The following is a 26,150-nucleotide window of genomic DNA, read 5'->3' on the forward strand; positions in this document are numbered from 1 at the left end:
CCTGAAGGTCCCTTATCTCTCCCTGCCTAATGTTAACCCTTTCCCTATGTATTTCTCCCCTGAAATAGGGCCTGTAACTGCTGTTAGGAAAAAGGGATGATGACTGCTCTGGCTTCTGCAAGCTGATAAGGGGCGATGTAGGGTATAGCAGTTAGAGTCTTCCCAAGGGTCAGTCAAGTGGCCCACAGTATGGTTTTATAGGAAGGCTGGCAGGCATAAGAGAGCATAAACGTTAGGAGACACAAAGAGAAAAACAAAGTAAAGATTATATTGACCAACAAGATGGCATCTTAAGATAATGTATATAGTTTCCAAACCTGTCCAACAATCTAGGAGAGACCCTGGCTATGTAAACATATATCAGGGAATCTCTCATAACCCAGGTGATGGAGAAGCAGGAGCAATAAGTAATTAATGGTGGTTCTATTTTTAAGAGTTTGGTCCTAACTTACTTTAAAAAAAAATTAAAGCATCTAATGCTTGTGAGGTGTTATTTAGAGATTTCCTGAGTATGGGCTGACAGTTTGCTTTATTTTGAGGTGTAAAACTTTTCCAAGAGCAAGGCGTTCTCCTAGAGAAAGAGTCAAGGCAGCTATTTACCATTATTAATTGGTAAATTTTTAGGTAAGCCAAACCTGGGTATTATTTTATAAAGCAGGATTTTTATTACTTTTTGTGCCTTTTCTGTCTTGAAGGGGAAGGTCTTTACCCAATTAGTAAAAGTATTGAAACCTAATTGTCAGTCTTTTCTGGAGAGCCTCCAGTTTCTTGATTGCCTGGGAGAGCAAGTTTGTGGTTGACCTCACAGGCTGATACTACTTTCAGTAAACATCCTTTGGGCCATTTGGTAAGTTTTGTCTCTCCCTAAATGAAAGGCTCGATGCTGTGTTTTAATGATCTTTTAGCCCTGTGAGCTTGGTAATAATAATTGCCCTATGTTTGTAACCATTCCAAGGGCTGGAGACAGTGTCTAGGAGTCAAACCCCAGTTTTTTTGGGTTTTTTTTGGGGGGTGGGTGGGGAGAGTAGGTCGGATTGAGTCTCCTTTAATAATTGATATGGCAGGCAAACTATTTTCCTGAACCCTGGTATCTACAGCCTAAAATATCTAGTAATTTCCCAAAACTCACATCATTGTTTATTCTGTCCTGGAGTTAGTAGCAATGTCCATTTCTAGCAAGGGAGTAAGGCTCTCTGGCATTATCAGGAAAGAATGAGAAAAAAAAAAAAAAAAAAAAAAAAAACTAGGTTTTCCCATATACATCCCAGGGGCTGAGAGAAAAATTTAGTTAGAAGTTTTCCAGAGATGCCTCTAATCGTTATGCTGCATTTGGATAGCTGGCCTGGAGTGGAAAGGAGGACAGAAAGGGTAGCTCTGGTGTTAAGAAGGAAATCAACCAGTTTTCCTTCTGTATTTAGAGTTACCTGAGGCTCTGGGTTTCTGATAGACAGTTGGTTTAGGGGAGCCACAGTGAAGAGCCCTAGGCCCCAGTTAGTCCCTTTCCAGGGACATTGGTTATCGGAACCTTCACAGATAGAGGTCCCCGAGGGCATTCAGATATCCAGTGATTGTCTCCACATAAGGGACATGGCTTATGGGGTTTTCATTTTGGTTGTCCCCTCTGAGGACATTCTCATTTTAGTGCTCCGAACGGCCATATAAATGGCACCTGGTGCCAGGACCTTGGGAAGTCTGGTCTGACATAGTACATAAGGCCACAATTAAGGCCTCAGATTTTTTTTTTTAAGCCTCCTTTTCTGTATATTTTTTTTCCTCCTCCTGATCTTGGTTGTAATATACCCAACTGGCAGCTCATAAGAGCTCCTCTAGGGTCCCTTCAAGGCCAACAGCCAATTTTTGCATTTTCTCTGAATATCTAGGGCTGATTGAGTGACAAATTTGTCCTTTAAAATCATCTCAGCTTTAGGGGTGTCAGGGAAGATAGCCATATATTTAATGACAGCCTCCCACAACCTCTCCAGGAAGGCCCTTGGGCTCTCACTTTGTGTTTGTAAAATAGTGGCTAATTTAGCATAATTTAAGGGTTAAATCTTAGATTTCCTTATTTATTTACTATTTATTTTTTCAAAACATCTGTCTCATTAAGAGTCTGATTTAACAAAAGCGTTGTATCTTTCCAGGTCAACTCAAAAACATACATAATATTCTGAAAAGCATTTATATACTTGTCTGATCAGAAAATTTACCTAGATCTTCTTTTATCTGTCTTAAACCTTGTAATGTAAAGGGTTTTTCTTCTGGCATTTTAGCTTATTGTAAGGGAAACATGTTTGTTACATTACGGGGATGGTCTGGGTAAGGTGGGTGGCAGGGCGCAGAATTGTGTTTTGTTTTTAAATATAGACCCAGGACCTGAGGAGGAGGAGGCTGAGGTGGAAGACTTCCCTTCCCTTCCCTTCCTCCTTCTCTAGGTCTGGTTTGGATACAGGTAAGGGGTCCTTAACTGTTTCCCCTCCTGATTGCTGGACTTCAGAAAGGGTTGCCATTAAATCAAGATCCACCTTACATTGCTTACATATATCTTGATTTTTTTTTATTAAGGCCCCAAAACCATGAACATGGGGGAATTCTCCCTTCACATTTGCAAAACAAGTCCAATTGTGGAACAGTATTGTCAGTGAAATTTCCCCCTGGCAGCCAGGTCCCCTATTCCAATATGTATTGGGGCCAAGCCTTTGTGCAAAAGAAAATGAGTCATAATGCATTCCAAAAGAATAATGGCCTTGGTTGGGGAATTACCCATCTATAGGAAAAAGGAAGAAAGCTGGCTCTTCTCTCAGTTTCCTATAGTTGGCCAGGAGATGAGGTTTCTGGCTGGCTATGCGACTGGCAGCCAAAAGCCCTGTCAGTCTCCCGAGGTGCTGGGAGTAGTCATTCTTAACCTGGCTTGACCCTATCTCGGAGAGCTGACCTGGTCTTTCCTATTTTTCTCTTACCCCTCCGTTTCCTGCCTGCAGGATCTTGGGGGAATGGACTGTGATCAAGCAAGACTTTCCTGGCTATCGTAGGATGCACTAATTTTACTTTGACCCAACAGTAACTTACATATTGCTCACTGGCCATTGAGGAAGGAGGTTAAGGGGCCAACATCAAGGTCTATTTCACTTCTTTTTTCAACAATGCCCGCATAAATATGTTTCAGCCATGTGGATATCCATTTTTGGCATACAGCAGGCTAACTTTAGTAAAATGACTCCTATGTATCTTAGCAAAAGCCCTTCATTTATCACTCATCACTCATATGGCAGAGGCATCCATTACTCTGCTAAACAGGAACAACACAAACGTGGAGGATTTGGAGGCTGGCACCAAGGGTATTACCATCATTTTCGCAGCCTTTGGATCAAATCAGGAGGAATTTTAATCTTAACCCAGTGTACTTTTAAAATCCATTTATTTTAAGCTTAATCTGTCCCGACCACACATAAAACTTCTTTTTAAAGATTTTCCTTCATGAACCTTCTACAACTTTTCTTTGCATTTAGATTTTGTCCCAAGCCATTTCTCTCCAAATAACCAGTCTCATTTAGGACAAAATTACTTTCTTTTACCTTCAACAAAAATATATTTCCATTTCTTATTTCTTTCATATCTCCTACATTTCTACGTACAGAGTTGCTTTTTTAAATTTTTATCAGTTTTAACTACATTTTAACTACATTTAGCAGAATTTTAAGTCTTATAAACCTAAGTCTCCAGTGAAAACTAAGTAGCAACCAATAGTGAACTCTATGCTACATCAGAATTTTTTTAGATGGCAAACTTATAAATCCATTAAGCATAAAATATGTTTTCCCATAGATCCATATATCATTAGTTTCTCTGCAGCAAGTCAGAAGCACAAACCTACATCTAGTAATTAGTGCTTTAGCCTCTTATCTCATTAGATATCCAATGAATTCAGTCTTAATTTATCATGCAAGGAAACATTTAACATTTTGGGTTACCAAAGACTTTGAAAGCTGTCTTAACAATTACCCATGAAAACTTTGAGACAGACAAAATTAACCATCATTTTAAGTCACCTTTTTGCTAACAGATTACAACAGAGTTAACAAGAGCTTATTTGACCTTTAGAAAACCTTAGGTAGAAAAAAGTTTTATATATTTAATGCTGATAACTCTAAAGATATATAAAGACCAACAAACTTAACTCCACTTAAATACCAAATATGTTCCATCTGCGTCCATTTAAAAGTTAATCAATTTGTTCCCCATTGTCTATTTTTACCTGGGGCATCAGTGGGGAAATCTGAAGTGTGTGGTCTTTGCTTCACGACCTCTAGGGTGGGAGGAGGAGTTGACAGTGCCTGAGGCACTGAGGAGCCAGTTATGCAGGCTGCCCCCCCCCCCCCAGGTGGTGCAGTAAAGGAGCAGGGGAAGGGAGGGCAGAAGAGGAGAGGTGCCAACAGAAGGTAGAGAAAGAGAATCCCCTGTTTTAAATCTTGTCAACTCAGACAGAGGAGCCGACTCCAGGTTTCTTTTGTTTTGGTTTGTTTTCCATTAGTGGAATTAGGCAGTCCATGTCAGTCCAGAGAAGATAGGGAATTTCCCCAAAACAAAGGGAGTTTCGGCAGCTGCTTAGGAATATTCCTTAAAGTGCCCTTTCTAAGGTAGAATAACCAGAGACAGTTGGCTCTAATTATAATTGTCATTGACCCAGGAAATGAAGGAGAGACAAGTCCCCACACACAGTCACAAGGCGACTCCAACCTGCTACCCAGTGCCCAGTGCCTTAGAGTTGCAGCTTCATTCCTCGTCCCTTGTGGAACTACTAGGGCAACTCTGGGAGGTGATCAGGCTCCCCTTCTGTCTCTTAGGGACAGGTCTGCCAAAACAAACCCTGATTCTTACCAGTCTGACAGGCAGTGCTCCTTAAGCTGGTTCCTGGGCCTCACAGGTTCTGTTGGTGCACACGGGGTCCTCACCCCGGTGCGCCAGGAGGGATAGTCTCCTGCAGATCAAGTGGTCCACTGGCACCAGGTGAGCTGCCTCTCCCAGTGCCCTGAGGTCATATCCTCTGTGGCAAAGGAGGTGGAAACACACCATCTCTGAATCCTGGACACGAGCCCCCAGGTAATGTAGCACGATTCTCGCACAGAGAGTGGTGACACCGAGGCCTTTCTTTCCCGGAAGCAACTTTATTCCTGCCATTACTGCTCAGTTAGGTTCACACCTGAAGAACTGAGCCCCGAACGTCCCAGGGCATAGTTTTTTTTTTTTTTTTTTTTTTAATACATTTTCTGTTTCTTTGTCTCCCATACATGGTAACACACACAAACATGTAGGCTGATTAAGCAGTCGCAGTTTACAAGGTCATGAGGGATGTTGTCACGTAGGCGCATACCCAGGTTACCTTGAAGTTTTTTTCTTTTTTTCTTTTCTCTCCTCTTTTTTCTCTCCTTAGGGAGGGGACCCTACCCCAAGAACAGCTCAACAGCTGTTTTACTTCTGTGATATCATTTTTTTTTTTTCTTTTACATATATCCAGCCAACCATGTAGGTCAAAGGCAGTGAGTTGTGTTTTGTTGTTGTTGTTGTTTTTTGTTTTGCTTTTGTTTTGTTTTGTTTTTGAGAGAGAGAGGGCACAAGTGAGTGAGGGACAGAGAGAGGGAGAGAATCCCAGGAGGAGCAGAGAGAGAGAGAGAGAGAGAAGCAGGGCTCACCTGAAGCAGAGCTTGTATTCACCCCATGCAGAGCTCCCGTTCACCCAAAGGGGGCTGAGCTCACCCTAAGCGGGGCTCATGCTGTTATCTATTGAGTATGCCTTGTAAGTGATGCTCCTGAAATATCATAGGACACTGCTCAGATTTGGCAGCCACATATGCTGAAGCTCAGGCAAGACAACCATTGTGGTCTTGACTCTATGCTCATTTTCAGTTAGTCTATCATGGTGGCTTTTTTGCCTTTAGGTTTTCATTGTAACTTAGGTACCACTGAGCTGGTTGTTTTCTAGAGAGCAGCATTCAAGGAGATTTGAAAGAGTGGGGAATCCTAATCCCATATTACACGTTAGTCTTCCTTAGGCATACTGATGCCACAAAATGCCCTAATCTTTTATTAATACTTTGTTTTTTTGACAAGAATAATGCCTTCTCTAAAGAAAATATGGATTACAGAAAGGATATTTTTACATTTTACATATCACAGAGATGGAAAAAATCATGTGATGTATTTTATTCTAAAAAATGTATACATAATTATAGAGTTATATATAGCAGTAGTCAAATAGGTTATCATAATTTGTTTCCTTTTAAAAATTTATCATGATATTATTTTTTATTAAAATATTTTAATGACCAAGTGATATAGTGAAAGTACCATAATTTATTGCACATTTGTTATATTTATTATAATAATTTTAGCTAATAACTACTGCTTGCAAACATTGTTCCAAGAACTTTAAATATATTAACTCATTTAAAATTTAAAAACACCTTTTAAATAAGACAGTTATTATCCCTATTTTACAGCTGTGGAAATTTAGCCATGAAAGTTTTAAGAAACTTGACAAAAATCATGCAGGTAATAAAACTATTTTCTAGTATTTTTTATGTAAACGCTATTACAATTGACATATTTGCATATGGATATTTAGATGTAACTTTTGCTTATTTTCTTAATTTATTTTCCCAGAATTGGAATAACTGAATATGACTAGTACAAAATAAATGACTTTTTTTGCAATCTTCTGAGAGCCTCCACAGACTTTTAAATAAGAATAGGTTTCCAGGGGCTCCTGGGTGGCTCAGTCCCTTAAGTGTCTGACTCTTGATTTCAGCTCAGGTCATGATCTTAGAGTCATGATCTCACAGTGCTGAGATGGAGACCACTCTGGACATGGAGTCTGGTTAAGATTTCTTCTGTCCCTTGCCCACTGGTGCTCTGTCTCTCTCTTTCTCTCAAAAAAAAAAAAAAAAAAAAAAAAAGTTCCCACCTTCTGGCAAAAAAAAAAGGAAATCTTCTTAATCAGAATAAATCTGAGCAAGTCTCTGGAGCCAAGAGACTGTACATTCAAATACCTGGGTGTGGAAGGTGCTTAAAAGTAGATTTTTGGACAAATTTTAGAAGTGGGCCTAGCCCTGCAAACAATAAAATTATTTAAGAGTGTGGAGGTGGCAAATATGGAAGTGCCTGCAGGCAGTGGCAACAGAGCTACAACAGAGATCTTTTGGAGTTAAGGAAGACTGGATGAAGGGGAGTCTGAAGTAACCCTGTGCTATTTATATGGGTATACAGGTAGTTTGTATAGAGGAGTTCTGGATAGAGATTTGTAGGCACCAACAATTTGGTTAGAGTCTAGAACACTAGACTCTAAGGAAACACACTCTGAAACTAAATCACACAGGGCCTAAACAAAGAAAGAGAAACTCATTGTTCTAAACATGACGAAAGGGAAAAGAAGCGGCACCTTTCCTTGTTTACCATCTAAGTTATTGAACTGGCTTCAATATACTCTTGCCAAACATTTGATTCATCTTGGAGTTCTACTTTCAGAAAAACTGTACATTAACATGCCACAGAATCAATCCAAGTGCTCTTTGAAGATCCAGATTCCTGGACCACATCCTTGGCCTTTGGCTTTAGAAGATCAGTGGTGGGATCTTCTAAACTAGCCTCCTCTGTGGGGTTGACTAGGGAAGTTCACAGACCACACTGTAAGAGGCAGGGTTCCAGGGTTGGGTTCCTCAGGAAATTGCTAGTCTATCATATGTACAGTTTATCTTTTTCCTCCTATCTACTCATGTGCAATTATATCTTTAACTTTACGCTAACTTGGAAATGTGTCAAATATAATATTTTGTAGTAGGCTTTCATATAACTGCTATCATATATTTCTTTTCAGCTTAATTTTATTGCCTGTATTTTAACTGGTTTTATGGTTTTACTATAATGTTACTAACTCATTTTCATTGTAAAGATAGATTGTTTTAAATTTATCATGGATAGTAATATAAAAATGGACATAATAATTGCAAATATCTTTATACATCTATTGTTTTTCATGGAATAATTACCTAAATCCGAATTGTTCAAGAGTAATTTACAGTTTATGGCTAAGACATATATGACCAACTACCTACAAAGTATTATCAATTTAAATTTCCAATGCACATTAAGAAAATGTTTCTTTTCTAATGCTCAAAGAAAATAGATTGTTATTTATTTTCCCATTTCACTTGATAAAATATTATTATGTTTAATTCATTTGCTTATTGCTACGATTTTCTTGGGTTTATTAGTTTTCTGAAATGTAACTTTTACTTAGATGTAATTTCAAATGAATGAAAAAGTTTCAAAACTGTTTAAAGAAGTCTCAGATACCTTTACCCAGATTCACATGTTAATATTTTGACCCATTTCAATATCATTTTTTCTTCACATATATGTATATGATAATATATGTGCATGTATACATATGTGCCTCTTATTTTTTTCTGAGTTATTTCAGTGTTATTTGCAACTAACAAACAAATAAAAGGATATCCTTTACCCTAAACTGTCCTATAAAATCTATGAAAATCCTCTGGCTATTGATATAAGTGAATTCAATCAGCAGTGTGATAAATAGAACACAACTGAACAGCTCTGTTATCGAGGGGCAAGGCTAACTTAAAAAAAGACAACTAATAAACAAAGAAGGAATAATATGCTAGAAGCAAAAATTTGACAAACCCTGGTGAAAATATTGAGTCAGGCAACAATTAACAATTGATATTAAAATCATTAGGTATATGACTGAGGGAGAACTGGATGTTTGATATTCCCAAGAAACCTGAATTATGTTCAGAATTTCATTATTTAAGCAGGGGGTCAAATTTAGCATCATGGATAGTGGGATCAATGGAACATCTGGCATAGAACAGCATCTAGTGTACCTAAAAATTTTCAAATTAAATATTTTATCACCAAGCTTTAAGATATGACTTATACTTTATATGAAATAAAGAAAATAATGAGAAAATAAATTATATCACAATGAAATAACCAGACAACTCCAGAAAGTGGAATATTTGGGCCTGGTAATTTCAACCAAACAGTGAAGAAGGGTTCTGTTATGTAAGATTGGACAACACATAAAGGACATAATCAGACGCAGTGTGTGGCACAGAGTAGAAATGGGTTTGAATATCAGAAGTTATTTGGGGGGTCATTTTTGAAAATCTGAATAATTATTGGGTGTTACATTAGATGAGAAAAACTGTGGTGAAAATTCTTGATTAAAAGAAGTGGGTCACATAACATTATGAAATGCATCCCATTGTGGTAGTGCACACACACATACATATACAGAGAAAGATTTGAAAGGATGTGCATTAAGATATTAATGGTGGTTGCAGCTGTGTAGTGAGTATATATAATATTTACTTCTAAATGTTTGTTTCTCTATGTTTTCCAGTTTTCTGTAATGCAAAATTATTGTTCCTATAATCCTATAATCATTATGTATATATACCCAGATAGAGAGTCAAATTTAAATAAATAGCGGTGAAACAATTCCACCATGGACCTCATGAGATCTTAGCGCATGTTAACTGGTTTAGGGAATTGGAAAGAGGAAAAGCTACCCAGCTGATATTTTTTAAATGATACAAACTTCATGGCAAAATAAGGGCAAAAAAAGAAAAACAAAACAAGAAGTTGCAGTTTAAAGAAGCTGAAGCAAGGAGATTTTAGGGTGGGTGAGGTGAAGAAGCTAAGGAGAGGGAAGCGATTTGGGGAACTGCCCTAAAGAGTGCAATTGTTGGGGAGTTACATGCATAAGAAAAACTTTCAGGAAGGGAAGATAGTTGTAGTGAGGTGTAAATCCCTCCTGAGAATCCTCAAGGTTGAGTTTGGTAGTATAGACTAACATTGTTTTTCAATGATTCTGGAACAAATGTATGTGTGAGTGTGCGCGTGCACGTGTGTGTGTGTGTGTGTGTGTGTGTGTGTGTGTGTGTGTAAGTACTCAGAGACACTGGCTGCAAAAATACGCAGAGAGACCTACAATGGCAAAAGGAGAGAGATTTATGTGGTATAAAATAAAATAGTTATGCTACTATATTTCTGAGGTGGGAAATTGTAACCTTTTGCTTTCTTCACTTCCGTAATTGAAAACTTTTCTAATTTACACATAATATGTTTAATTAAAAATAAGCTTCTTATAAAATAATTTTAATCCTTACAGGAGCGCATTTTGGAGTCAAACAGCGACTTCTGAGACAAGAGTTAAAAAAGAGCAACGGTGGCCCTTCCCCAGGAAGATCCTGCCTTCATTCCCAGGGTAATGTCTCCTCAGTTCCTCCCACCCCCAACTTCTGTCTCCTGTATCTTCTTTCCCTTCATCATCTCTGCAATATTTCCATAGATCTCTTTCTGCCTTTTTTTTAAGAGCAACTATTTTTATCACCTCAGGATGACTTTTCAAATGCCAGTATTTAAATCTTACTATTTTTGGAGAGAGTAAGGAGAAATAGAGTCAAAGCCGCAATGCAGAAATTGTAAACTGCTGAGACTCACCTTTGCTGTGCAGCTGGAGTGTGCATGTGTTGCCGAAAAGAGTCTGACGTTTAGCGGAGGGCTGGATTGCTGGGGCATGACTGCAGTTACTAAATATAATCAGGCAACTAATAATTAATCTTACCATGTCTGAGTACCGTCTGCATCTTAATATTGTTTTTCGGTCTGTTCATATTTGGTGATTACATTCACAGAATCATTTAACCATATAAAGGAAATTTATTCAGAGTATAGTCTTAAACATGGAGAAGCTTATTTTGGGGGCCGCAAGAAAACTTACTGCCTCCAAGCTATGGTTCTACCTTTGATTTCTTCCTTAAACCCATCAGATGGCATTTTACTTCTCTGTGTCATCAATCATTCCTCTGATGTCAAATTTCTGGCTCTGTTTAAATAAGCAACGTGAAATAAAGCATGAATTAGTACTACAAATACCAAGAAATATAATATGAAAGGGTTACCTATTTGTAGACCTTGCAAAGTATTCTTCTACAAGTAGATTATACATATCTAGCTTGTTTTTATGCAGTAGTTATTAACTTATGGATGTGTAATTTTATTACTAGATATAGATAAGACATGAAGAGCCTTCAGCAGAGAACATGTACTTCTGTTTTGTCTATTTTATTCAATTTTGTGAAAAATCACATGAGGTAATGTAAGGAAAGGATGTGGTGAATTATCATTCTCAACTTTATAGTTTATACATATAAATGACCAGAAAATATTTTTATGTCTGTTGCTAATCATACTGTGTCTCCAGAAGCACAGTAACATTGCAGTGCTAGTAAGGATCAGTGCCACTCTTTGCACTTGGTCTTACAAAAGCGAGAAATGCCCATTTCTGTTATGACACCAGTCACTGGAGGATTTCCAGAAGCAGCCACGTCAAAATACAAGAGCAAACGTAAGCACATTTATGGGCAGTCACAATGATCTTGAGGAAGGATGGCCATATTGCAAGAATATATCACTTTTGAAGCAAGGATGTGAAAATAGAAGGACAGGTGCTTACTCCTATTTCTATTTCTTCTCCCTTTGATACCACTCAAATAAACAGTAGCCTTGAAGTGAATATTGTACTCACTGATTGCTTCAGTTAAAACATCTGAACAGGCCAGCATGAGTGAGGGCATCAGAGAAAAAAAGAGGGGGCATGCTTTTAGAGTAAATACTTTATTATAGTTTAAGTTGATTTTCTTGTGTCACCCTTTGAATTTGGATTTATAAAATGGGCATAATTTTGTTTATGTTTGTATTTGTATTCTCAGCACCTTGCAAATTCCTCGGTATATACTAAGTACCGTATAAAAACTTGGTAGTTGTTTGAATGTATAAAGGAATGTATAAAACATATAGAACGATTTACTCAAAACCATTTAAATGTACAATGTGCCTATTTCTCTAAGAGTTTCATTGTTAGTAGGAGAAAATACATTTTTTTTTTAAGCAAGAAATGTTTCCCATCACTGGTGATTTCTTTGAAACCATTCAACTGTTATAGGTGGTTAGCTACTATAGGAATTTCTCATATCTTTCCCAAAGGTGTTTTCTGAACACCTTCCATTCCAGCTGGATACACTCAATGAAGTGATTTATTTGAAGGTTAGTCTTGTGCCTTTTGTCTAAAGAATGCAATAGGAGATTCGGAGTATAAAATTCAAGATGTTCTTGATCTAGTCACACATATTTCTAAGGTGGTAGGGATGCTGATTGTGGTATCATGAAACATAACTGCAAAGAGAGACTTCATGGAATGGATAGGTACACCATAACTCTTGATCTTATGCATTAGTAATTATTACTGAAATCAACACCTTACCATTATTACTTTGTGTAAAATGGAAGATTTGTGTAAAATTTTGCCACCACAAGCTTAACGACAGCTGATTATTTATGAAGTTCTGGAAACAAACCATCAGTATTTTGAAACATTTTGATAAGAACTTAAGTTTTTACTTGAACGTTACAATATTTAATGGATTCCATTTTCCCAAATTGTAGACTTGTATTATATTTGTCTGGGTCACTCCTGGTATATGCCTGTTTTCTCTGCATGCTGCCTTCCACTCTCAGAAATTGAAAAACAAATTATAAAGGCCCCTACTGATAGTTAAAAATGAGTCACTGAGAAATATTATACATATAGCCAACTGGTAAAGAGCAAATATGAACTCAGATTTTTTAGTAAATGTCCTTTTATGTAGTGATTTAGATGTTAATAAGTAAAAAACAGTATCCTTTCTTGAGGTCACTCTATAAACAAAGCAAAAGATCTTCAGAATCTAACTGGAGCAATTACTTTTCATCATATTTTCTTCAATGCATCGCCAAGGCATTTCTTCCCTTGGTAGGATAAGCCTGGCATACCAAGGATTTATTGACTGTGTAGTCTGGACTGTGACATCGTGATGAACACAAACCTTGCTTCTTGCCACTCACACTTCACCGTACAGTGTTGCAGCTGTGCTTAGCAACAAAATGCCAGATGGCACGGAGACATCAATTGATTAGTACTCAAGAACAATGTCACCTACCAGAATGGACTACAGACAAATTGACAAAGACAATGCTATGTTTGCAGGCCTGAATGAAAAAGCCCTTTAAATAGATTTATGGCTGCATTTTTAAATGTGTGCTGTTCAGAAAGTTTTGTTTGTAGGATAAGGCTACAGTCTTAATTGTATAACCATGCGTGCTTTGCTGGAATCCATTTTTTTAGTGCTTAATCCTCTTGTCTACACATCTAGAAGGATAATATAACATGTTAAAGGTCTCCGTTGTCTGCCACCGCAAATCCAAAATTATCCACCCTCTTCTTAAAATGCATTCTTAGTCACCTTTTTGTGATAATCAGTCAACATTGTAAACTTGGGCCAAAGAGGATAGCCAATAGAAGCATTGCCTGAAGAATTCTGGAATTCACAAGCTGTCAGCATGAGTTATCTGTCCACAAAGAATGTCTTTTATGAGTAAGTCTTGTTTTTATAGAAGGCATTTATTATTGTATTTGGCATCATTTTATATAGCATATCTTGAATTGTTTGCACTCAAACTTTGGCTATAAGCTTTATCTGATGGCCTTAGAATGGATGCCAATATTTGAAAAATACACATGTCAGATTACTCAGCTTAGTTTTGGTAACTAAATCATTCTGACTTTTCAAAAATATTCCTGGGAAACTCGTCAATTGTTATAGCTTCTCAAATTTATTTTAAGAGATTCTGGTATGTTAGTGAAAATTCTGCTTCAACAAATACAACTTATTGCTATTATTTAAAATGCATGGATGACCTGTAACTGTTTTTTGTTTTTGTTTTTTAAGATAGTGTGCATTTACTTGGGTGCAATATAATATCACTTTGGACATGGGATTGATCTATTTATCTGAGAAGTTAACAAAATGCCTCACTTGCTGCAAGGGCAGGCTTTACTTGGAAGATCCGAGAAGTTTATTAGAGAAGATAAGTCCATGAGTCCTACTGCTTCTGGTTTTGTTATACATTTTAACTCTGAAAACATGACTTTATTATCTGTAATTCACCTCATTGTCTCTTGGCGCATATTTTCCTGCTGATGGTGTTGACAGAGGGGTGGACCTTTCGTTGGCTTATTAAGTATAATTTGATCTCTTTTGGTTTAATATAGTTGTTTTCCTTAAATATTTAGTCCATATAAAGTTTAAGCATACTATCAGGATATTTTCTGTTTCAAAGGTCTCTTCTTATCATGACTCTCCATTTTGATACCTTGGTTCAGAGTGAAACTTTTTAATCTCTGTGGAAGGCATTGTCTATGCACATCTTCCTGTCCTCCCTGATCTCTGAGCTGACAGTCACTCTTGAACTGATGTCCGCCCCGGTGTAGCAAGTTTGGTCTGGTTTTAGACCATCAGGCTGGTACTCGTTGATGACACTGGGTAGCTCCACTGCCTCACATCACAAGGTTACCAGATTCTGCTGCTCCCTTATTTCAACTTGAGGCACCTTGCAGGTCACAAGTTCTCGGGGTTACCTCGTGTTCGCATGCTCAGAGAGTAATTGAAGAGCTCTGTAGCTCTTGCATGCTTTAAGCAAGCTGTGAGATAGATCCCAGTGGCACCATCTCCAGTTCTCCTTCTGCTTGTGAACGTCAAGCTGCTAGTTCTATTCTTCTGTGGTTGCAATGAGCGTCAGGTTCCAGATCTTCTCTTTCAGCTTGTTCCAGCTTTTCTTCATCCCCGATGGGGCCTTTGATCCCTTATCAGAGATCTACTCAATAACTTAACAAGCCTTCTATTGTATATATTTATATTTCTGTCACTGTTACGTACACTTATTTCCTTTCTAAGTCACAGTAAAGCTGTCCTGATATCATTTATATACTATGTTCTCTCTATACGTTGGTGTTGGCAAAATGTCATGCTCAGACCTCTAAATTTCATCTCGATATTTAAAAATAAGCTCTTAAAAAGCACGAAAAAGTAATGACCATGTTTATTATCTTCTGGTAGATTAAAATATATCTAACTTGAAATTCAAAATTAATCAATGCATACTTTATTTAGGCTGAATTTAAACTTCTTCTGAAACTAATGCACAATCAATGGGTATGGAAGCCAAGGTACAACTGAGATATTGGGAATAGAATTCTATTATATTACCTCAATTTCATCCTACCCCAGTAAAACAATATTTTCTTGAAAAAGACCCTTAATCTTATGTAAGGTGTAAAATACTTAGTCTTATGCCATTTTGTACTAGACGTTGAGGGCTAAGTATTGTCAAACTTGATTTTTCTATCACTTGCCATTTCTCCAACATCTGAACACTAGAGGACATTAGTCTTACCCTTGAACAGTGATTTTCAAATTACATCAGAATCATTTTCAGGGCTTGGTGGAGCAAATCCCTAGGAACTAGTCTCAGAGTTTCTGATTCAGTAGGTCTGCAGTGGGCCTAAGAATGTTCATTTCCTTCACTAGTAGCTATGCCACCAGCATAGGCAAAACTTTCTTTGAGTAGTTATGCAGCGTTTTTCCAGTTATGAGTCACAATTGCATCTGATTCAAGAGGAATGCAAGTGACCTTACATCCTAAATAATGACAAGACTCTTCACTGACTTCCCAAGACATCTCCAGAGGGACTTAGTGTCTGCCTTACCAATAGCACATTTTCTTTCTAAGCTGATTATGAATACCAATATTTTCCTACATATTCCAACCTCTTCACATATTCTTTAGGCCAAAACACTAAGGGATTGAGCTGTGGAAACTTGTATTCTGTATCCAAAAAGAGGTACCATATTTTGAAAGTTCTAATTCCAAGAACCAAGTTTAAAGGTTGTTTTCTATGCCCTTTATTTTTCTTTTCTCCTTTTTTTCTTTGTTCTTCCACTCCCACCCACCCATGAATAACCTGATTTTTCCTTGGCATAATACTTTTATTCCTTAAAGGGTCATGACCTTGGGTTCAAATGACTAGGCTTCTATTTTCTTTCCCAGGGATTAGTAATACCTCTGTGGTGCCAACATAAATCCCCATGAGTAACAAGTCTGGGATGTTTACACCTCTATAGTCCAGTAGCTAAGGTCTTTCCCTTCATATCATTCTAACTTCATAAATTCTCTGTGTTATTCAAAAGGCTTACAAAAAGTCCAGAAATAAATATTGGAGCACTGTGTTGGTTGTTTTGGATGGAGTTCTGAAAAATCTTGCAGCACAGATGAGAATCATTTTCCTGAGATGACTCACGAGCAACCTGCAGGAAATTGTTGATGAAAGCCCTTATCAGGTGATGATGAGAAGTATAGCCTACATGATTCCTCAGCCCAGCACACAGGAAGCATGTGCTCATGTGGGAACAGACAATGCTTCATGTATTGGTGAGAATCCCATGTAACTCTGATGGTGGTGTGACCCATGCTGGCCAGGCTTATGATGCTGTATTTGCTTCTCCATACATGGCCTCCATTAAGTCTCATCTCTTATAGCAGTGTCTTATCCTAAACCCCATTCCATGCCAGATAAGGTACATCTTCCTGGGTCTAAGTAATATATCTTTCTTTATCATCTCTTCAAATTTTATTGTGACATAAGCTTATGTTCTTCTATGCTAAGTGCCTTCAATTTAGCTTTTCAAGAATACTGTGTTCTCTGGGGCGCCTGGGTGGCGCAGTCGGTTAAGCGTCCGACTTCATCCAGGTCACGATCTCGCGGTCCGTGAGTTCGAGCCCCGCGTCGGGCTCTGGGCTGATGGCTCAGAGCCTGGAGCCTGTTTCTGATTCTGTGTCTCCCTCTCTCTGCCCCTCGCCCGTTCATGCTCTGTCTCTCTCTGTCCTAAAAATAAATAAACGTTGAAAAAAAAAATTTAAAAAAAAAAAAAAAGAATACTGTGTTCTCTTAACAAAGCCCATCCCTTATAATCAAAAGCTTTGACTATATTATGTTATATTATATTATATTATATTATATTATATTATATTATATATTATATTATTATAGTATATTTTAGAAAAAGAGAGAGCACAAGTGTGGGAGAGGGGCAGAGGGAGAGAAGGGATCCCAAGCAGGCTCCACACTCAGCACAGATCATGACCTGAGCCAAAATCAAGAGTCAACTCTCTGAGCCATCCAGATGTCCCAAAAGCTTTGACTTTAAAATAGGCTCCCCAAAGCCTATATTGTAAGGATATTTTCCTTTACTTCTTTTTCTATTTCTGCCATAATAACATTTCTCAAGTCAGTATGTGTAGCCCCAGTGTGGTCTGGAACTTCTGTAACTAAGGCAACATGACGTTAGGTGCAGAAAGGCAGTCACCTTGATTCATTGCTATAATTCCAGTTAAATAATAGCTAAGGCATAATAATTAATATAAAAATGCAAAAAGTAGGATTCAGTAAACAATGTTTCTTATCAGATACATGCTCCAATTTCACAAGAGGATACCTCTTAGTTGTAAGAACATGATAATGCAGGACAGTTTCCTTCAATGATAGACATAAGGTCTTGTTGATCATTCTACACCCAGTAATCAGCACAATGATTTTAAAATGATAAATTTCAATTTTTTTAATTAAATAAATTAACAGAAGAGGTAGATGTGTATACTAGGCATTCCTGGCCACTTTAGTTTTTATGGAAAATGGCAATAATCTCAGGTACTGAAGATTAATTTATGGTAGAGTTTCTTAAAGTTTTTGAATTTTGGATTCTTCTATATATTTAAAAATCATTGAGAATTTCAAATAGCTTTTTGATGTGATTTGTATGTATTAATATTCACAGTATTAGAATTTAAGATAGAGAAATGTTTAAAATGTATTAATTCATTTAAAATAGTAATAAGCCCATCACATGTTCATTTAAATCAATTTTAAACAAAATAACTCGGCTTTCTAGATCACAAAACAGTTTAGTCAGAAAAGCAGTGTTAATATTTTTGAAAATATTTGTAATGTCTGTCTTAACAGACGGTAGGATTTCCACATCTGTTTCAACATTCAATCCGCTGTGATATCACATGTCATGTAGCTTCTGGAAAACTCCACTGTACACTCATAAGCTAAAGAGTGTGAAAAAGGCAAATAAAGTCTCCATGTCATGAAAATAGTTTTGACATTATAGAACCCCTGAAAAAGTCTCCTTGAAACCCTGGGATCCCCAGACCATATTTTTTAAATGTTGACTTGGTTATTTCTTGACAGTTTTCTTGTTTTGTTATAGCAACTAAACACAATACCTCAACATGAGAAAAATAAGTAAAAGTAAAGAGTGAAGAGAGAAAAATTAATAAAAATACAATAAATTCAATGAATTAAAAATAGCTCCTACATTTTTTATTGACTAAGTAAGGGATTATTATATTTTTCTTAATCAGAAAATGATAATTTATGGTCCACATAAATTAAATCAAAATATTATAGAGTTTAAGTTCCAGTTTTCAATATTATCACAGTTTGTCTCCATGGAAGTCACTGATAACATTTAAAAATTTTATAATAGAGACATAGAAGTTATTATATGTCAATCAAATTTATACCTTGTTTAAGCAACTCTCAAGTGTGCGTAGGTAACAAGTGTTCGTAATTCAGTTTAGAAATATAAAACCAAAAGACAGGTGGCACATAATTTAGTTTGCAATTCATCACTATTGATTTGCAGACGTAAAGTTCAATAATGACTGCCAATATGATATATATATGGACAGATGAGAATTTCTCATGTATAACTTAGAAATATCAAGTTTAAAATGAAGTTAAAATAATTAGTAATATTTGTGTATGTTCCTTATGGTCCCGTGTCTGCTTCACTGAATTTTTAGAAAGCACGTTTGTATGTACATGTGCTACGTGTATGAGAGACAAAGACAGAAAGGCAAAGAGACATATAGTAAGTAAGTAAGTAAATTAGAGCCTAGAATATGCTAGGACTCATGTGTTTTTCTCCATATATAAATCAGAGAAACTAATAATTGTGTTTGGAGCTAAGATTCATATGCCAGAATGTTAGATTCTTAAATATTTCAATAGCAAAGAACCAAGATATAGATTGTTATGATCCATGTTTCTGCCAGTTATTTGTATTCATATTATGTCAAGTGATTTATCTGCCTTTCTTGGGAATCATCACTCAACATTCTAAGTCACTAGCTCCCTATTAATATCATCTTAAAGTCTTTTACAACTCAAGTTGAGTGCCTCTGTGCTTTTGGAATAAAATATTTTTTCCAGAGTGGCCCAGTTAACCTGCTATTCTGTGACCTGTATTTCAAGGAGAATTAACATAGCACCATAATTCATATGTCTTGATATCAACATTTTATTTTTCACTTGAAACAACATTTTCTCCATATAACAAATTGAAGTTTTTCTCCTGACAGCCTGGAGAGCACTGTGGTTGGAAATGAAAATCTTATTGAGATCTGGGAAGCTAGTTTTGTAAATTCCTTGAAGCCTGAGTGTTTTCATCTCCTTTTATTAAAATGAATAAACTCTAAATTGATCTTTTCCATCAAAAACTTCTCTTAGAAATATTCTACCTGAATGACTGAGACCACTAAATATATTTACTTCCTAGGGAATGCATCACCCTTAAAGCAAGCAGCATCTCTAAACATTACTAAAGGGAATCTCACCATTTAAGCGTCTTGCACAACAGGAGGCTCTGTCGTTCTCTGAATGTGCAAGTGGTATGTGATCATGAACATCTCATTACAAGCATCTGTGCAAAGTTTCCAGAGTCATGCCACGATTTCTACATACTGGATAATTTATCATAGTGCCATCTGTTTAAAAAACATGGTTGCCAATATGGATGGATGATCAAGAAAATAAATTATTTTGTGTCTTTATGTAAATGCTCTTGATGATATATGCATGTGAAGTCTCCATAGATCATTAGCTTCTAAAGGCCAAATAACATTGCAAAGATGGAGTAATCCTTGAAAACAAACATAATCCCAATCAAAGCAATGACTCTTAACAAAAATGATAACCAAGTATTAGTTGTTCTGGTCAGTTCATGAAGAAAACAGTATGAAGAAAGGTAACAAAGTGACAATATTTGGGGAAAAAAGTCCTTGTATCTAGATTTTATTTTTGTCTCTTGCCATTTGTACTGGTATCATATGGACATAACTTATTTCCTTAGAAACAGAGTCTATATACATAATTACTTAATTTGTATGTAATTACAACTTTTGCTCCCAAGCACATTGTGATCAACAATGAAAATAGAATGCAAGTCCTGCAAGATCTCATATCTCATATCTCACCTTAAATTGTGGCTCATAGAAATTCTGGCTATAAGGAATTTTGAAGTCATCCAGTCTGGTTCTTTTATTTTATAGATGGGGAAATTAGTATTCAGTGTGATTAAGTATTCATGTGACAGAGATAGTTGTATTAGTCTGGGTTTTCCAAAGAAATGGAGAGAAACAGAGAAACAGAATTCAAGGAATTGGCTCACCTAACTGTGAAGGTGCAAGTCTAAAATCTGCAGGGCAGGCCAGCCTGCCAGAGACCCAAGGAAGAACTACAGCCCGAATCCAAAGGCAGTGCACTGACAGAATTCCTTCTTGCTTAAGACAGGTCAGTCTTTGCTCCTTTAAGGCCTTCAACTGATTGGATGAGGCTTACCCATATTATAAAGTAATCTGCTGTAGTCAAATTTAATGATTTAAATGTTAACCTCATCAAAAACACGCCTTCACTGAAACTTCCAGAATAATGATTGGCCAAATCTCTAGGCACTACCACTGAACCAACCTGACACATAAAAATTAACCATCACACTAATGTATATGCTGCACCCTCAATGTTTTATTAACAATGATTGGAGAATTGTTTGGGTTTTTATATATTTTCTCCCACAAGTGTTTGTTACACAACACCCGTCCTTTAAGGAATTCAGTATGAAATTGGCATTACAAAGTATATGTTTAAAAAATGTCTTAAGTGTATGACTTCCCTATTAACTGAACTAAGATGCCTACTTAAGTAATCGGTTTTAAAATGTTGAATAAATACTAGATAATACATTTTTCTAGAATGTTTTACACTGCTTATAAAATCTGTATGTGATCTTTAGATCTATTTTAAAAGAAAAAGTACATTAATTTATAAGAGTAAGAATATTACTAAAACGTTTGCACCATAGATCACATATGTTTAAAGGAACCTTCTCAAATAGACTTGGTGACACCATATCTTGTTTTTATTCTAGAGAGAGAGAGAACAAGGGCACATGTGCGAGCGGGGGTGGGGGCGGGGCAGAAGGAAAGAGAGAATAAATCTTAAGCAGGCTCCAGGTGCAGCCTGGAGCCTGACTTGGGGCTCAATCCCACAACCTAAGCCTAAACATGATCATGACCTAAACCAAAATCAAGAGCTGGGTGCTCAGACAGCTGAGCCACTCACGTGCCCCAGTGACAATATATTTTAATTAAATGTACATTTAAGCCCTTAATATGCCATTCTTTTGTATTTCTGTGTCCATTTCTCCTACTCCTTCTCTGTTTTGACTGATGTTTATTCTTCAAAGCGAAACTTAACCATTTCTTGCTCTTCTATTTTCTGTTGGGTCCCCTTTCTCTGTGTTCCCAGAGCACCATGTACATGTTGCAATCCTGCCAATCTCCTATGGCATTGTTTACAAGTTTAAGTGGATCAATATCTTCTCAATAAATATCCTAGCACACTTAGTTCCCTATGAATAGTATTCATACTATCAAAGCACTAGTCAAAAATGTCTGGAACTACAAAAGGAAACTTTTCAGTCCTTAGGACTGACCTTGGGAAATGTATCAAGTGAAATAGAATTCAACTTTCTGATGAGCATAAGTGTAGATTTCACTATGACAGCTATATTGGTTAATGTTTCTTTCCTTCTTTATTAAAAAAGTAATGTTTATCCAATGTTATATTTTAAGATATATCAAGATTTCCTTCAAGGTTTTCTCAAGAATGTGGCATTTGATTTCAACAATTTTATTAAGGACTGAAAAAATGTATTTGAAATATATAATGTTCATTTCTCTGAGTGTAAAATATTTGATTAAATGTATTGTGTCTCATTCATCTATCAGTGGTACCTGTTATCTGCTATAATTGATACTACCCAATAATTGTTATTTTAAAAACACTAAATAAATCAGATATACTATGGGATGGCTACTAAAAAGGTTTGGTTTTGGATTTCTACCAATGTTAACCATAATAAAATTACAAATTTGCTTTTCTATACCCTCAGCACTTTTTAACACCCACTTTGCCACCTACACATTTTTATATATGACTAAATTCAGGAGCCCCGTGCTATCTTTATTTCTTCCCATCAAAAAGATTCTGACTTAAGTATCTGTCATTAGCAAGTGTTTAATAATATAAATGCATTCATTATGTAATATTGTCAAAAAGATATCTAACATAGAAATACCAACACAAGTGGGTAGAGACAAATGTAAATTAATATTGATTGTAAAGGTTATTTTTGATATTTATGTACCTTTTATTTTGAAAATTATAAGAATAAATTATCAATACCTCATATGTAGATAGAACTGCATATTGTAGTAAATACATTCATTATGCTCTCAAACTTGATCTTCCTCCCAAAAATCTGTGACAATTTAAGGCACTCTTTAGTGTTCACTGGGTGAAGAAAATCTAACTGGCATAGTTCAGTTTTCAAGCAAGATTACCAAAGTCATATCTTTTAGTTTATGAACTAGCAGTTGCCCAATCCTAGTATGGTAGAATGTGACTGGGAAAGTAGGAGAAATGGATTCCTTTGGTAAAAATCACTGTTGACAGCATCCTTTAAGTGTTTTTACCATGGGCAAACCACCAAGGTTTGCAAACTCAGTGTATTAGTTAGCTACTGCTGTACAGCAAATTACTGCAAATTTAGAGGCTTAAAACAACACAGATTTGTTATCTTAAAGCTTCCACGGGTCAGGAGTCTGGGTGCAGCTTAGCCTCCTTATTTGCTTATAAGGTATAAACTATTTGCTTATAATGATATAATCATTAAATATTACAGTCTCATAAGGCTTCCATACAGGTCAGCTGGTGATGCATTCTCATCTGGAGGCTTTATTGGGAAAGAATCTGTTTTCAAACACACTCAGGTTTTTGACAGACTTCATTTCTTCGCAGCTATAGGGTTGACTGCCTCTCTTAATGTAGCTGGCTAAAAGTTCGAGGTCATCCTCAGCTGCTAGGAGTTGCCCTAGTTCCTAGAGGTTGCCCAGTTGCTAGTCACAGTGGCTTTCCCAACATGTCATTTAACCTCATCAAGTCAACAAGGAGAGTCTAGAGCAAGTATGCTAGTGAGACGGAGTTTTATTTAATGTAACATATCCACAGGAGTGATATCCATCATCTACCTTTGCCAGCTTCTGTTTATTAGAAGCAAGTCTGTTGGTTAGAATCAAGTGTGGTTCTATCCACTCTCAGAGGGAGAGTTTTCCACAAAAGCATGGATCTCGGTTGGCTGGAATCACAGTGTGGGAACAGAGGGATCTTAGAGTATGTCAGCTGTGTTCAGTAGAGATAGGTTTTATCATCCCCAGATGAAAACAGCTGAACTAAAATTTTCTCTCAAGTCTTACACCACTAGCAAATAATGACACTAAGACTTAAAAATAAATCTTTCTTGTTCCTGGAAGGAAAATCTTAGTACGGTGAAAAGTTTATATCTAGCTCTTTCTCTTGGTTCTGTGACTTTTATTGCACCTTTCAGCGTCATAGGCCAGTTTCACTCTGGTTCCAACTCCCACTCCCCCTTCATCCCTGGCCTCCACTCAGTATTCACCCCTGTACCTTGTTGGTAGATGATGTGTTTCAGATGCCTGCACTCCACACCTGCTTCTGAAATTTAACATATAGAGACGCAAGCCATGGGAAATACGCCCCTAGGATACTTTCAAGGAAAAGAGACCCTGAGGCAAGCAGAAAATAAAATAACTCAAAAGAGAGCAGAGGAAAATTGAAGAACAGAGAAAATAATATGATTAAAATAAAAAAAGTCTCTCCTCCTTATGTTCTGCATGTTATATCTGGGATTTTTAAAATTTCAGACATGGCTATAAGTACAAAATTGTAGGTGGCAAATTACTTCCCTGAGGGCTGCATATTTTAAAAATGTAAAAAGGAAGCGGGCTGCTCTCTATTTCTCCCCCTTTGTGCAAGATGAGGGGTGACCCTGGATGGAGGTGAGCATGGATGCAATATAAAGATCTGGATGAAAGAGCAAAGAGCCCAACTAGAGCCCAAAGAAATCATCGACATGAAGGGAACAGAGGCTGAGGTACAGGCCTGAAGTATGAAGCCAGGGACCAAAAAAGACAGGTTCAGAGAGCTGGCTAAGCACGAGAGCCTTTGAAGTGTTATCCTGGGAAAATACCCAACAACTGGGTTGTGCCTATGGATGATTTCTTGCTGCTCGATTAGCTCGCTGCATGTGTCAGGGGTATAACAGAGTATGGCCGACAGAAGGCACGTATCCTGCAGCACCAGGGAATCCTGAACGCCCTTTGCTTTTGTCATCTTATGTGTGACTACTCATTCATTCATCAGATATGGCAGTGAATTAAAGAGACAAGAATGCCTTCTCTCCTGGAGTTTATATTCCAGTCAAGGGAATCGAACTCTAACATAATAAATATGTATATTATATGGCGATAGGTGATGAGTTCCTTGGGAAACAAGTAATAGGGCAAGGGTTTCCAGGAGTAGTGAGCTAATTATTAGTCTTCACTGAGACGGTGACATTAAAAAAAAAAATTCTTGAAGGAAGTGAGGATATGAGCTGAACAGATATACTCTGAAGTGGGATCATACCTGCTGTGTATGAGGAATAGCAAGGAGGCACGTGTGTCTGGGTGGAGTGAACAAGAGGGTAAGTAGTTGTAGATTAGAATAGAAGGTAATAGGAAGCCTTATCAGGTCGGATCTTGTAGGCCATTAATAGGGTTTGGGCTTTTACCCTGAGTAAATGAGAAGCCCCCGGAAAGTTTTGACAAATGACAAGAAGCCCAGAGATTTCATTAGTCCTATGTTACACCTACAATCAGGCTTCAGGGTCTTCCCTTGTCAGTGATTTCTGTCTCTATGCCTTTCTACCTGCAAGCAATAATAATCCTATCAGACATACAGAAGTCTCCTGACCTTGTATCTGCCCTCAACTTCAGCAGCAGATAGCCACATGCATTCTTTTAATATGGCTTGGAAAATAATACACAGGGATTGACAAATACCCTTTTAACCAAGCGTTACTGGATGAATGTCTTTTTACTTTATTTTTCACGTTGATGTTTTGGTATTGTAATAACATTTAAAAAATCTGTCGAAGTCTGCAAAGAACTCTTTTGATGAATTTGTATATCACCAAACTCCAGTGATAGTGATCTGTGTTGCATAAGGTCCAAGACTGCAGCCAGTGATGCCTACAATCCATGTCCTGATTTCACATATTTTCTTCATATGCATTTTGTCTCTTTCGTAAATAGAGAAGGGCCTTCTTTTATGCTCCTGATTTCAATGTTCCCTGGACATTTCCTTCTTCTTCTTCCACCACTACTTTTACTCACACAGGCAGAACCAATTATCTGGTTGCTAGATAATAGGTATTATTATTAATTTTTTGGTTTGACCTGTGTATCAAAAAATACAAGCATTGGGAATTTTATCTCTTCTGCACCTCCACGTCAAACCAGTATAAGACAGACAACAGAATAAGCATGTTTGCTCTACAGTCTTCAACCTTTTGCAAAAACCTGAACTGAGGGTTAATCCATTTGACTCTTGTTTTTGAACTGTATTCACCAAGGTAGCCTTGGAAAGCTGACATTTTGGACTTTTTTTTATCTTTTTCTCAATGCTAGGAATGTTGGGGGTGGTCAGAAATGTTTATTAGGTCTCTTCAAGTCCTAGATACTCTTCATAGATTGAAATATTACATTGGTCTCAAGAAACAAAATATTTGGAACTATGGTAACTAAAAGATAATATCCTTGAGAAGCCATGATTTGCCATTGTTTGCAGCTATGTGCTGCAATTTTCCTTTTAAGTTTCATTTTTTTTTTTTTGCAATGGTAATATGCTGCTACTAGATGATAATATTGCCACGTAGTCTAGACTT

At 36.9% G+C, this 26,150-nt stretch overlaps 1 protein-coding gene across 1 annotated transcript in view; it reads left to right on the forward strand.

The window, feature by feature from the left end:
• LOC112849965 (uncharacterized) overlaps positions 1–10,780 on the forward strand; it is a 566,245-nt gene extending 555,465 nt beyond the window's left edge. The window contains exon 7 of the transcript XR_015255789.1: positions 10,193–10,780. The gene's annotated coding sequence lies outside the window, so the exon portion shown is untranslated. The remainder of the gene's footprint in view (positions 1–10,192) is intronic.
• Positions 10,781–26,150: the final 15,370 nt, after the last annotated feature.

The sequence above is a fragment of the Puma concolor genome, chromosome C2 (assembly GCF_028749965.1).
Source record: "Puma concolor isolate L17-30 chromosome C2, mPumCon1.1.hap2, whole genome shotgun sequence".
Taxonomy (NCBI): domain Eukaryota; kingdom Metazoa; phylum Chordata; class Mammalia; order Carnivora; family Felidae; genus Puma; species Puma concolor.